Source organism: Manacus vitellinus, unplaced genomic scaffold, assembly GCF_001715985.3.
Source record: "Manacus vitellinus isolate BGI_N305 unplaced genomic scaffold, ASM171598v3 scaffold_2_pilon, whole genome shotgun sequence".
Classification (NCBI taxonomy): domain Eukaryota; kingdom Metazoa; phylum Chordata; class Aves; order Passeriformes; family Pipridae; genus Manacus; species Manacus vitellinus.
In genome coordinates, this window is record NW_021940208.1 from 537,811 (window position 1) to 553,139 (window position 15,329).

The window sequence follows — 15,329 nt, forward strand, 5'->3', positions numbered from 1 at the left end:
TTGTGTTACATGTCTCTGTGTCACTTTTGGGAGAAAACATAGTGTACCGGTTGTTACAGAAAGAGAACAGGGAGACGAATCCCACCATGATGGTATTGCAGAATGCCTGGGTGACCTCGAGCTAGTCAACTGTGACCTCTGTAAAATGGAGATAATCACATTTATCTGATTCAAGGAGGTACCAGGAGACCCACTATTTCCTAATTGTTTAGAGATATACACGGGAAAGGCACAATATACAGTTACATAGGTTAGGTTTCTGGAAATATCTACTGGTGACAAAATAGATTTTACCCATCTGTGTAAAAGTGTCAAGTACTGCTATTATTTTGACATCATTGATAAAGAAAGGATGGGTGGTCTGGTAGATTGAAGCACATTTTGGCTGGAAGCTATTACCCTTTGAGATGACCTCCTGTTTCAAGTTTCATTGGTGTATCAGAAAAGTTACAGGCAGCAACAGTAATGGTTCCTGTAACTCATTCTACAAAAACACTCAAATCCGCTTCATCTCCTCTGACATGCTACTCCTCTGTACTAGTCCTAATGATATTTTTCCTAATCAAGCATATGTTAATGACAGGAAACAATGTCACTCTCTTCTGGTTTACCTGACCTGTCTTAGGGTACTCACTGCATATATGAAGCTACACCAGCCTCAGTTATCCCTCACTATTAGAGAAATGCAGGAAAACTGACTGTAATACAACGAAGGGCAGCAAAAACGATGGTAATTTAAGAGGAAGACTGATTTTAAAACAAGATGCCTAAATGAGGGTCTATATGGCTTGAGGGAGAATGTAGATCCTTGTGACAGTTTCATGTAGCCATTCAATTTCAGGGAGAGAAGTTTTTTAAGGTGATTTGGGCAGGATTTATGTAAACTGAGCAGCAAGAAAAGAGATGCTTTACATTAAAACACAGCACAAGCAACCATCAAGTGGCAGTAGTTTTACTGTTGATATGGGATTCTGGAGAATTTTTAAAAAATCTCGACATTTGGCCAGGCAGGGTAAGGCAAGGAAGAGGCCAGTGTGAAAGTATTAGTTTTGACCTGGAGTAATCCATGCTGATTTTCATCTCACCAGAATAATTTTACACCAGAAATATCTAAACAGAACGTAAACACTGGCACCTCTGTCTAAAGTGCTTATTTACTACAAAGTGCCCCTGGTTTATTCAGTGTGTTTGCCAGGATGAACCACTCTGTCATTTATGTCAGTAATGCAACTCCCAACTACATGTGCTTCAACCCCAGACTTGACTAATGCATGAATCTTTATGCCGTGCTCCTTATGAAATGCTGTGTCCTATCACGTTGCCACGATACTGCCACTAGATTTATAGCTATAACTAAATCATCCGATCATACCACTTCTGTGCTGTGCTTCTTCCATTACCACCTAATGTATCAAAAGCATCGATTTTACACTTGCGAGCTTTCCTGCCGAAGCACTCCAAGGTCCTGCAGCACTTTATTATATCCCAAGCCCACTCCCATAGCTGTCATGCTAATGAGGCATGTGTTGCTACTTTAATTTTTCTGAAGCAGGTTACAAAGCTCAATTCTCCCCTCATGTGGGAGAACCTAGAGTCCAATTCCTGAGCTGTCATGGCTGGCTGATTTTGAATAGTGCCTGTGATGACACAGGCTCTCATCTTGCTGGCCTGGTCACCACAACACCCCTTCCCCCTCAAATGCTGAAAGAAATATGGTCACTTATGGTTTCAGAATGCTTTTTCCTATTTGCAGCACGTTGTACTTACTGAATGCCTGATATCCTGAGGTGTCCAAAATGCTGAAATTATAACCTGCTTAACCTCAATAATTCTGAGAGGCCAATTTTTGTCTCTACAATAGAGGTCTTATTTAGGCTGAAAGAAAATGAAACACACCACGATTAAGAGACTAAATTGGCAGGACATCTAGAAATACCCTGAAAACCTGGAGAAATTTAACACAACAGAATAAGGCTCAGATCCTCCAGAAAGGATGAATATATTTTAAGAGTAGTAATTTTTACGTTACTCTGAAAGGTACCCCAAACACACTTGCTACAATTTGTGGGGTTAATTTCTGAGTAATGTTGATGTCCTAAAAAGTGAAAGGATAGGAAATATTAGGAAGTAATTAATTAGGTAAATATTTAGGAGGGCCAGTCTGGCCTTCTTATATTGACTGCTTTTACCAATAAGACTACTTGATGTTTGAGACCCTTGATGAACGAAAGGGGAATATTTGGGTTTCAGTAGCTTCATTTGCTTTAGACTTTTAAATGGCATGTGAGCCAGGAAGAAATGTATCAACCACCATTCCATTAGCAATTATTTTTCAAATGCATTTGTGTCCTAGTAGTAAAAGTACAAGTAGCAGATTAGGATATAAGGTCTTTACCATTTGGCAGAGATTTTCCAGAATCGCCATCCCTGGAAGCTTTCAGAACGTATGTGGATGTGGTACCTGGGGACCTGGTTTAGTGGTGAACACAATGATGCTGCGTTGATGGCTGGACTCGATGATCTCAGAGGTGTTTTCCAACCTTAATGATTCTATGATCCTATGAAGTGACGTGGAGTCACTGGTCTTTTGCCCCACCATTGTTGTCTTTAGTGAATGGTTGTATATTTTCATGCTACTTTGACACGTCAATATCAGCTGACCTCTTGTAAACAGAAATGTGATATACTCTATGTCTGAATTGTATCAGCTTCTGTCACACAGCCTTATGATTTGAACCATTTTGTCTTTTTGCTACACTTCCTTCGCTTTATATGGAAAATGCTTTAACTACCACATTTCCATTAACAGACCTAATTATTACATGGAAAGGTAAAAAAGATCTACTAAATCTTCCCTGTTAAAAGTGAGGGCAGACTTTGAAGACACGTTACAAAAAGGCTCCCTAAACTCTGCAGCATCGCCATCCCTCACCTACAGAGACGAGCACATGTTAAGAGCCAGCAGTAAACTCTGCAACACTGGATTTATCAGTTGAATGGAGTGGGAGCACAACAGTATTCTTCATTTTCAATCTAGAATCTGAAAATCTCCAAAGCTTCTAAGCAGCAAACAATGACAATTATCCCTCATTTTATTCATGTAAGAGTCAAGCACTAGCATTTAGGTCACTTGGCCAAAGTCAACTGTGACCAGTCACCAGTTTTCTGACTCCCACTTCCAGGGACTACTTACTACAAAATATTGACCTTGTAGTTGTAGGTTTTGAGCTAATGCCCACCATGCTGTTAAAACACTACACCAGCTATTCCATCTCTTTTGGGGGCTTTTGTCTCAATTCACAGGGCAGAACTTAAAACCAAACAAAACTTTCAACCCTTCCTTCAAATTCTGTTGTTTTCCAAAGTGCCAGAAAAATGAATTCTTATGTGGGATCTGTATACTGGGGCTTGTAGTCCTCTAAGGCTTAACCCAGTTGACAGTCTTTCATATAAAGCTCTCCAAATCAAAGGTTTCTTCTGTGCCATAACTGTCTTTCACACCAGCTTTACTACCAAGCATGGGCACTAAGGGCTTCGTCCTGCTGTTAGACACACGGTTAAGGATTGCCCTCCCTTGAACAAAACACCCTACTGCTTTGCACCCAGGTGTACATGGGAAGTAACTTCAAAGGAAACACTGTGGTTCATACACACAGCAAGAAGCTTCACGATCCCCTTGTCATACTCCAAATATCATTTTTCAGAAAACTCGTGCTGTATCCACAGAAAACACTTTTTCCTCTGAATTACTGCCTCAAACATTTTTAACCCAATCCTTTCCCTTCTACTCAGAGCCTCAAAACCTTCCACACAGAACACCTAAAGCTATCACTGCTTCAGCTGAAGAATTTGTTGGGGTCACATAATGGTTTGAAAGCTGTGGTTGAGATTAATAGTGTGTTACAATAAACAGAGCGAATAATGCAAAGCACAGAAACGATGGAGGAAGAAGAGGGGGGGATACATCTTCTGAGGCTACACAGTTATTGGATGTTTAGTTTGAAAAGAACACACAGGTGAGAGTGAGACTTCTGGCATCTTCTCCATTATGAATTAATCACTGGTTCACTCCCTGACCAGCAAATTTCAGCTTATAAATAAAGTTCAAAGCCCCCAGGTCCTCATTTTAAAATGGAGACATATGGCTTGCAAACAGCTAATGGAACAAGCCTTCCCAAAGTTTGAACTCATTCCCAACTGAGAGATCCATTTCACAGTAATAACACAACATGGCCATGAGTATATGAGCTTCAGACTGCCTTCCTGTATTTTATAATACTTTGCACTTCCACAGCAGCAGCTTTTATCTGGTGAACGGAAAAAGTTCTGATGAACATCAGCTATGACTTTTCAAAGTGTAGAAGGCAAACAGCCCTGCAGGAACTGGGAACATACACAGACCCTTTAGCCATACAGGCATCAGCTCTGAGATGATATATACCCAAAAATAACAAGTTCAATGCTGTGCACCTAGGAATTTGAAAAGATTTAGAAAAAAGATTAGCTTACTCTCTGAAACCTGATGTCTGCAAGTATGGAGCCATGGGTCCCTTTTTGTCTACTTGTTCATCACAGTGTAAACCATGGCTAGCTCCAGTAATATCCTACAGATGAGGAAATAGCTGAGAAGGATAGCGAAGCCAAAGGCTTGCTATATCATTCATTTACAATGGAGAAAACGGAGGTTAAGTTTTATATCTGAGAAGCCTGTGGCAGAAAACAGAAGGCTGAATTCCTAGTACTCACTCCAATCTCCGGACAACTCTGCCTTCAATGTTTTGTTCTTATAAAGCTGCCCAGAAGCATTTTTTCCAAACAGAATCTGCTCCTTTGGGGGCTTTGTTTCATGTTAGTCACAAATCTCTCAGTATAACCTGAGGTAGACCAAAACACTGGCAGTCCTGCAGTGAAAAAGCATCTAATGGGCCATAAATTAATGTTTCATTTCCTCTAATAGTGTAATGATTAATTCCTTCTTCAGAGCAAGATTTTGTTGAACATTTGATAGTTACACTATAAAGAAAGAAATGGTTTTTTTTTTAACATTGAAAAGGATCAAAGCCAGAATGCTGCTATTTTTGTTTGTGCTCTTGTAGCTTGACTCTTCAAACAGTTTTTTCTCCCCAATTTTGTAAAAAGGTAAAAAAATCCATCTCAGATGAGATCTCGCACAGCTTGTCAAGTTTCAACCCACAGTGAATTTTTCCTGCAGATATAAACCTCTGAAAGGGGGGGGGAACTAATGGAAATGCTGACATAACCTTAACTATACCAATGCTGCTGTAATGCTCAGGTTACCAGGAATATTTCTGCTGCCAATTCCGTTTAACAAGTCTGAATGCATATAATTTGTTCCAGTTGTCTTTCCTTAGAGTGGGGCTCCTTTGTGCACTCTTTCCAATGTGGCTTGCATTAAAAGAAAGAAAAAAAAAAACCTACTCCTATGTAAATTCATATACACACTGATACAGTTTTATCACAGCTAAAAAGCTATAAATCTGCTTTAACTGATTCAGTGTGTTCCCTACCGGCCTGGAAAGGGGACTTGTTTCATTGCTGCCTTTCACTGATTGTGACAATCATAACTTTGCTTTGTTCTCTTCAAGATATTTTTTCTTTGCAAAAAAAACCCCAAAAAGCCCCTGACCTGACTCTCTGTATATTCATATTATCCTCTCCTGACCAAATGTCTCTCTGTCTGAGCCCAAAGGATTTTAGCTGGGTCAGGATTTGACCCTCGTTATGCTAGGAATCTAATCCAAATGCCTCCCACCAATACCAGCGATAAGAATCTGGTCCTATAGCAAATTATTTGCTTCTCACCTTTGGCTCATCCTGAAGCCAAACGACTGCCAGGTTAAATAAATATTCTCAGAATGCAAAGCGAATTCATGGGGTAAGAGCTTAAGTGACAGCAAGGTAAGTGGGTACTTCTAGAGCCTCATGTCCTCTGAAAGATCTGCAGCTCACACAGTGACATCTTTCTGATCTTTCCTCTTAGTAGCAAGAGTGAAACAGGAGAAACAAAAACTCAACAGGACGGCTCCACTGCTCAGTGAGTAAGAGCAGGAATAATTCATGATCTGATCCTCCTCACAGCTGCCACTTTACAGCTTCTTACTTGATCTTCAGGGTCTGAGAGGCAGTGGCTGATGCTCAGAAACCCAAAACCTGAACCTTGTTGTCATCTTTGCATCAGAGATAAATTTGGAGGAATGATTTGAGGAATTTGAAATCAATTTTCAAATATGTCAATGAATTTTTGGATGGTTTCAGTGAGTTCAAGTAGACGACAACTGTGAAAATCAAGATAAAATGACCAGATTGAGGCTCCACACTAACTTCTCAGGTTTCTGTGGACCCATAGTAAGCCATAGCTCTTTTCACAACGAGTGGAAAAAGAGGAATCTCCTCAGGATTATTCAAACACTGATGGCTTGAAATGTCTAACTAAATTGAAAGCTTATGATTAATAAGTCCCATGTTTAGTTTTTTGACTAAAATTAAAAGGGAGGAATTTAGGTCACAGTTTCTCAGGCTGAATTTTGAACACGCTCCCAAATTAGAAGATAAACTCATTTAAAAATTATGTGAAACTGGTTTTCAAAATACTTTTTTCCAAGCACCTTACCTAATCATCACTACTGTTAAAAAAAAATTCTTCTATTAAAGAATATTTTAAAAACTATTACTAAATTAAACATCTTTTAAACCTTTTCTCCTAAATTTCTGAAATGTTGCTGGGGGGGGGCATGACGTTAAAAAAAAGTTTTAATAAGGCACACAATAATAGAAAACATATTTTGAATTTTTTTAAAAGACAGTTGTAAATTGATTGGCTATATCTTTCGATTCCTGTTTCCCTTCTGTAATTATGAATTACCATTACGAGTAACACTGATGCTAATGGACTCTGCAAATCTCTGATAAAGGATGCAGAGATTAATTGCTATTCTTACTTAACACACTTGCTTGAGCAGCAAAAAAAGAAGCAACAGAAAGCACTGTGCAAGGACAAAACACAGCAAGGGAATAGATTCTCTGTCCACAACCCTTTCTGGAAAGAAAAATAGAAGCCTTTCATAAAAGAAAATTGATTTAACTGGAATTTATTGTTAATTAATAGATGAAAAAATATCAATTATTTAGATTACATTATCAAAGGTTCTTTTGCACTCCTCAGTCAGATCCCTGAAAATTCTTCACTTCTAAGATGCCTTACATGATACCATTCTTTCTTTGAAATACTTTAATATTCAGTGTCTTTTGGGCTCCCTGCTGCAATTTGATTTCTCTGTGACTGGATCTTCCGTCCCAGTGCTTTAAACACCTAACCACTGTTCCTACAGGACAACTCCTGTGTCTGAAGTCGGACCTGAAGATCAGAGAGGTGATGCCTGATGCAAAACAGGCTGTGTTACATTCATCCTTTCAGCTGGTCACACTGGGTTGCTGAATGAGTCTGAAAATAGCAGTCTCTGTGTGGTAGACTCTGCAGCACCAAACACATCAAGGATACTAAAGAAATAAACACTGAGCACACACATAAATAGCTTAAAAACATTCAACCCGTCTTTCTGGAACATGACTTCCTTCTAGATCCTGAAGAAATCCAGCCATAGCATCAGCACTGGCAGATGAGCTGGTCAGTTACTCACTGTAAAGTGCCAGAAATGCACAATTTATATAAAATTAAACTATTTGACAAAAAACAGATAAGGCTATAGGAGTCCTCAGCAACCTTTTTATGAAGGATTTATCTTCATAAATCTGGGTGAAATCGTGTAATAAAAAATTGAAAAGTTCTTTCTGAAGGATAGGAAAGGGAGGTAAATTACAAACAGTGATTGTCTTCAACAGCTCAAGGCTGCACTTTAGAGATTAAAACAAACAAACAAACAAACACGTAAACAGAAAATAGGTTACGAATTGGGAGGTCTGGATTGGTCAAATTTAGTTAGAAATGAAAAAGAAGACCTTAGGAGAACTTACTACTGCTTCAAATTGTCCAGCACTCCAAACAAGAAAAAGTGGCAAAAGCACTACCAGAATCTTCATTAACTCCCTGACCACGGATTTTGTTGGTCAAGTGGCTCATTCACGCAGATCCCACTATGCAGAAGTTGTGGGTTTTTTTGGCTTCTGGGGGCAAACTGATCCTGATTTAGCCTATTTTCCACTGAAATCACGGATCATACAGAAATTGCGCTCGCCTTCTAGGATCTAACCCTAGAATATTTATGTACATGCTCAACACAGTTTTCCCTCCTTGTCCACTGACAACGCAATCCATGCCAAGGTAAGGGCTACATCGTCAATGCTTCACACAACATTGAATCCTCCTCTTGGAATTCAAAATGTAATAATACCGGGAATCATCCCTCCCTCCCCACCCCCCCCCCTCTCCAGCAGCAATGTCACTTTGGGTGACTGGCAACATGACCCTCCACTGCTGCTTCTTTGAGTAAATGCCCTCAGTAGTAGAAAAGGTGCAAAACTGGTTAATCAATGGGGAGCAACAAGAGTTTTTGTAATAGGGATGTATTTGAGGAAGAAGCCAAAGACGTAGATATATTCAGAAGTGAGTGATAAAACTCCAAACATTAGATGTTAGACATAAGATTCTTCCTACAGAGACTTTGGCAGATGTTAGCTCCAGTGTCACCACAGTAAAGTAATTTCTAGGACCAGAGAGTCAGATTTAGATACTCTTACAACTTTCTGGTATTTCCTCACTTCTGCTAGAATTAAATAAAATCCATGCCCTGGTCTCAGAAATTGTGTTTGACAATACTAAAATGCCCCAAACCAGAGCTGATTTGGGATTTTGTGGCTCTCATCTGCAGAGGCTGTTTCAAATGACTACATCCAGCCCTCCTGTCTGCCTGACAGAAGTAACTTAGGTAAACACACCAGACTCTACAATATGTCGAAAACATACTTCACATGGAGTGCCTGTTCACTGATGGAAGAGATGGAAGAAGTAACACACTTGAGCTTTGACTATGAGGTAACACAGTCAGTGTTCTCAAAGGAATTTGGATGTCAGCTTTCCACAGATTTCATATATGTTTCAAAATCTGTTCTTTGCCACTCTGCACAACAGCCATTTTCCATACCTCATAGCTGTGTTGGGCAGAGATGTACCTGCTAATGTCCCCAGTGCCCCAGCTGTGGATGCTAAGGTAAGTGGACAACAATGTGCTGTCCGATGTACTCTTCTTACACACCCTTCCCTAAAGACACTTGATTGGTTTCTTTTAATTTATTTTTCATGTTGTTTACTGGTTCAAATGGAAGAAAGTTGCCACTGACAAGCTAATCACCAGATTCTACAGCCTCTCCTTGGCTAGTGCTCAACCTTTCCCACCCGGCCAGTATTCTCCCTACAGACCCACTGGCTCGTGCTTCTCGTCCCCTACCACTGCCAGAGACTACAAGTTCTGATCCAACATAGCATTTGTTAGTTTCTTAAAACAACCAGATTAAAGACTGAATGCCTTCAGACAGTTCTGGCTTCTCCTGAGTCATAAACATATATACCTACACACCAGTATATATAAGAAACCTAAAAAACTAATTAGTGTTCCTTAACTGTCCACTGAGATGCCCCAAGACAGCCTACTTTTCAAATAGTGCTGAAATCCTCGAGTCAGGCAATGTTAAGGTTTCTGAACTGAAACACCCTGAGATGTTTTAGAGAATTGGGGCTGTTTAGTTTGCTGAAAGGAAGGTTCTGTGTGACCTTTCTATACTTAAAGGGGGATCATAAGGAAGACAGAGACAGACTTTTTACAAGGGCCTGTATATATAGGACAAGGGGGGTTTAAATGTTTTTTAAATAAAATGGTCAAATTTAAAACAATGGTTTTTAAATAAAAGAGGATGGTTTTAGATTTCATACAAGGAAGAAATTCCCTGTATGTGAGAATGATGAAACCCTGGCACAGGTTGCCCAGAGAAGCTGTGGGCTGCCTCATTCCTGGAACTGTTCAAGGCCAGGTTGGATGGAGCTTTGAGCTGGTCTAGTGAAAGGTGTCCCTGCCCATGGCATGGGGTTGGAACTAGATGATCTTTAAGGTGCCTTCTAATCCAAAGCATTCTAGGAGTCTATGAAACAGAGACATTCACATCCTAGTTAATTTGGGTAATTTTAGGTAAAGAGTCTTCTAGACTTAACATATATAAAAAGAAAAATGAAAAGGTTCAAGACTGAAAAGTCTATTTTTCCTTAAAATTACCTGCTGATATTATAAGTACGATAAAAATTGGGGCTTTAAATGTTCTAAATTACTTAGAAGAAAACCAAACAATGGCTTGTAATGCATCTAATACAAAACTAAAAGCCCTAAAAGATGTCCACATATTTATATACATATTAGTTGGTTCCAGCCTTCATTTGAAAGTTTAGTTGGATATTTTTGTGGAAGTTTAAAAATAATATCATGGACAATATTACCTTTCTGGAATGAAAAAAACTTAGATAAAGAATAGCCTACTGTATCTTCAAAAAGTAGCACGTTTCTTAAGTTCCGTGTGCATTATATTTGCAATTTACATGGGGATTTGTAACAGCAGTGCTGCTCCCTGGGTGTTACTTACTTTGGATGGACTTCTCTAAGGGTGAGTTTACACAGCTGTGGAAGGAAAACCTAGCCACAATCAATTAAAAAGTGCAACACAAATCCTTTGGACAGCATTCTCAGGCTGTCCTGCTGTTGAGACAGCTACTATTTTCCAAGAATGAGTACTCTAACTGTATTAAACTTAGTCCTAACCAAAATAAGCTTTTACTAATTTTCACCATTTAAGGAACATAAAGACCTGCCTTTGTCATTTAAACTTTAAGCTGACTAAGCCTCATAGAAACAGAAAGGTAAGGAACTAAAGCAATTAATTCCATTTACAGAGGTCAGAAGAGTCTCTAGGTTTTAGACATGATGGGCTTGTATGGTCTGTGCTTCTTATTCACGTGAACTCTCAGATTATCGTTTGTTAGGTGGCAAAATAAGTCACCTTTGTTTTCCTCTTGTCAGCAGAGTTTAGCTGAGCTGATCCTAACAGGTCACCACTGTGCTGGCATTACCTGCACTTCTGATTACAGAACAACTAGAATAAGCAGGCAAATGAGACCCCAGATGCCCTGTCTTTGTGTGGGACATATTTATAAGCAACTTGCTGAATCCTACACACAAAGAAAGCCTCAGGGAATGTAGTGTGTCTACAAGCCAATGCAGAAAGCACTGAGAAAAAAAAAAAAAAGAGGATAAATAAGCAGGCAGCTGAAAAGCCTGAAGTCTAACTAACTCACCAGCACATCAATAATACAATAATGTCATCAACCCACTGTGGCCTCTGAACAATGCTTTTTCTGTTCTTCAGCTAATTAGTAAAAGAAGAGATTAAAGTCTTTAATCTCACTTGCTTTCTCTTTCTTCCCTCTTTTTACCTGGAGCATGTGCATGTATGTGTACATACGTATTTCCTAAATGAACAAAGAGGAAGTACATACATTAAGATGTGGAAAACACGACGTGGAATGTGAGCTTGGCTTTATTTCCAACAAGAGGGTCATCTACATGATTTCACATTTCCATGTACTGCGACTGCAAGGAGTCAGATGCATGTCTATGTTATAGGGTGGGAGGGGAGGGGGGAAGCTGAACTGAGGATATGAATTTTAATCAGTTTCCTGAATGAATACGACACTGTATTTCCCCCTACTCTCCTCAGGATGACAATTCAGAGGAGATAACCTTCTCCTTTGAAAAACTCTGAAGGGAAAGTTTGTTTTTACCATAACAAATGCAACAAAAGAAGAGGGAAGCTGGGAAAGGGAAGGGGGGGCGGACAAATTAAATGTCAAACTTTCTCTCCTTACTTGGAGATAACAGCATACTAGGAAACCTTCTTAGAAGCTTAACATAAATGCAGTTAAGCTGTTGCCAGCTGCAGTAAACCTCTCTCTCACCTTTCTTTCTCTCTTTCAAGATATCTTTGAATGCCTTCGCCTTCATCATAAATCAGACCTTTGAGCAATTATCACTCCAGCCGGATGGCAGCAGCCTGAGTGGCCACTGCTATTCCACTGCTGTAATCTGCACTTTGTCAGGTTACACTACCCTTGATGAAATTTCACATTTCTTTGCCAATGAGGGTTACCTCTCCGTTTATGACTCATTGTCTTTGCAGCAGAGAGCTGTGAATCTCATTCCTCTCCTTGTAATTTGTTTAAGCAGCATGGACCATTCGGCAGGGGCTGAGCACCGGGGAGTCTCAGAGCATCCCAGTAGGATGGGGTTGTGCTGCTGCCTCGAATACTTACCCCGAGGGCATCCCTCAGCGCCTCTGAGAGAGACTGAACACAGACACCTTCCACTGGCCTCTGAAGAGGCCACCATCCGTACACGGTGCTGATAACACTGTCACAACTTTCAAGGGAACTCTGCATTTTTGCCATTCCCTTTCCCATCCACGCAGCCCTTGGGTGACAGGTTCTTGACAGGTTCCCTCAGCCCCCAGGCTGCACCTTGCCGCCCTCACTGAGAAGGGGGGCTCTTTGGCGAGTCTTTCGGGCAGGAGTTAATAAAACAAAAAAGGCAAACAACCCCAAAATTTCACACCATCAAAAGGGACCGGGGTCCAACCTTCAACTCAGGCAAAGTTTCTGAGTGCTGCCCAGGTACCACATGGGCTGGCGCGTCCCTCTTCGCAACACCAGCAACACCCACGCAGCAGCACCGACCTTCCCCCCAGTGCTGCATCTTTCAACCTTTACGAGGCGATTTTTAGCCCCCCTCCCCAAATTATTTAATTGTTTTAAACAGCACCCCCCCGAAACAAACCAACCCAGAGAGCACACCCGCTCCCACAACCAACCTACATCCCCGCGCACGGCCGTCAAGACAGGCACGGAAAAGTAGGCAGAGAGAATGAGAGAGAGAGAGAGAGAGTCACTCACCGTTGGCGGCGACACAGAGGTTTCCAGAGCCACTTTGAACTAAGAATGACTGAGGGACGAACTCTTCCTCAGAGTCCGAGCCCGCGGCCGCCCGGGCCGCGCCGTCGCCCAGCGACCGCCGTCGGCCCTCATTTGCCGGCGGCGAGGAGAGGGGAGGGTGACTGCGAGCGGGGTGGAGGGAGGCGGTACGAAAGGGCAGGGGGGACTGCGGGCCACAGACAACACACACACACACAGAGGAGGGGGAGGGGGAGAAACACAAGAAAGAAATAAATTTGAACCAAACAACACGGCAAAAACACGGAACAGAGAGACAATAAAGTCGAGGCCGGGGCACGAGGGAAGGCCCGCCCCCCCCCCAATTCCCCCCCGAAAAAAAACCCACAAATGACAAAGAATACCCCCGCACGCCTGCCCCAGCGGGGCAGCCCTACCTGAGGGGCGGCCGACTGCACGTACCTGACCACATCATCTGCTGCCCCCCGGGCTGGAGCTTAAAACTCCTATCCACACTTTAAAAGTTGTATCCATCAGGGGTTTTTGTTTGGTTGGTTGGTTGGTTGTTTTGGTTTGTTAGTTTTTTGTTTTGGTTTCCGTTTGTTTGTTTGTGTTGTTGTTGTTATTGTTTTGGTTTGCTGGGTCTTTTTAAGGTTTTGGAGTTGCAGAGAGCCCCTGGTGTGTGAGACACTTTGTGCCATGACATGGGCTCTCACTGTCAGTGAGGCCAGGTGTTGAAGCCGGGCTGCATCGTACTAAAGGGAAACCCTCGCCCAACGAGGTAAATTATTTCAGATTCCATGTGAAAAGTGTAGGGTCCTTTTAGGGATTGGTTTAACCATTCTTTTATCGAGCTTATAGAGCAAACAGCCTAAGACCTCCATCACACAGGCAGGAGGTGGAGGACAGGTCTGTGTATTGCTGTGTAGTGTAGAAGCACATTAGCAAACCACCACACTGATACAGGGCAGAAGCATAGCTCAGAGCGGCATCATTTGATTGATTAAATGATGAAAAACACAGCAAATCAGGTTATAAGATTATACTTTACATAGAGCTGTGCCTGACTGAAGAAGAACTACTGACTGCAAGGAAATTCAATCAGGTACATGTAGGTTAAGTACATCCAATTGGAAAAGCATACTGTAAGCAATTAATGGTTATCAGGGTCTTATTCCAATCAGATTTTTAAACAAAACTGGGAAGTCAGTTTTTCACCAAACTGGTGAAAAATCCATCAGGCAAACGTGGAGGTCAGATATGTGCGGTACATCAATAAAAACAGGGGGAATATGAACACAGACATATAATACAGGACAATGCATTTAAACATGGGCTTTTCCCCTTGCTGAAAGTCATAATGATTAATCTCCCGCATTTTCCCAAATACTGAAATGTTATCATGCAAAACCCGTCAAAATAAAAGAACAGTCAGCAGAAGAAAACCAGCAAACTTAAACAAAAAATCTGTTTCTAAAAAAAACATTTTTAACATAACATGGCACACTACATAGTTGTACAATATTTCTTACTAAACATAACATGAACACTTTAGAGAAGGACACAAACCCAAAACAATCAAGTGGGTTTAACATTTAAATCCCCCAAAGCTGGTTCTGCTTCTGGTTCTACCTCGGTCATCAGTTTTTCTCATCGTAAGCCCTTGGATGTCACCTCCTTGACATATGCTGATCTTATAAATTGCTAATTATAATCAGAGAAGAAATTTTGGCATCAGAGGCAAAGCCTGAGAACCAGGGAGAATATAAGACTATACCTATATGTACTTAGAGAGACTTATCACCCAAAGGAGAAAAGCCAGACTTGGTGGAGAGCCTACACTGCCTCATGTGCAGCATGCAGACCAAGGGCTGAAATTGTGAGCCCTGTGTGTTTTGTTATGATCAACAGTGGAGTCGTCTGGATCTCCTTCCTTCTGACAAGTCTCCAGACAGAGAGGTTCCTGCTTTAGGAATGCAGCTTTTAGGGAATCTGCAGCCCACTTCACACTCCCTGACCCTTTTTATGGTGCCAAGGCTGTAATCTTCCCATTGTGCTAACTACAGGTAAAAACTGGAGAGCGACAGGGAAAAAAGGGAGCACGTGCAAGTGGATGAGCACTGCTTTCCCTGTTACAGTCCCTGACATGCAAACTGAGATCCAGCTCTAACTCTGATCTTCTCTTGAAAGAGCAAAGTCTGCTCTGCGTCATCCTCTTTGTTGCAATAGAGATTTGATGAGCCCTGACATGTAACAAAGTTTAAATCAGGACTTTGATTTGCTATGCTTTCATTACAAAACGGGGTGACATGTATTTCTAATCCTGTGTAGTCAGAGACTGAATTCTAGTGTGATGATGAGTGAAATAGAA

At 41.2% G+C, this 15,329-nt stretch overlaps 1 protein-coding gene and 1 long non-coding RNA gene across 2 annotated transcripts in view; one reads left to right on the forward strand and one right to left on the reverse strand.

Moving 5' to 3' along the window:
* The window catches only part of TENM4 (teneurin transmembrane protein 4), a 349,236-nt gene that overhangs the window by 251,380 nt on the left and 82,527 nt on the right, over positions 1-15,329 (reverse strand). The window lies entirely within an intron of this gene.
* LOC108639449 overlaps positions 13,387-15,329 on the forward strand; it is a 38,594-nt gene continuing 36,651 nt past the window's right edge. The window contains exon 1 of the long non-coding RNA XR_001920509.2: positions 13,387-13,739. This is a non-coding gene — a long non-coding RNA (uncharacterized LOC108639449). The remainder of the gene's footprint in view (positions 13,740-15,329) is intronic.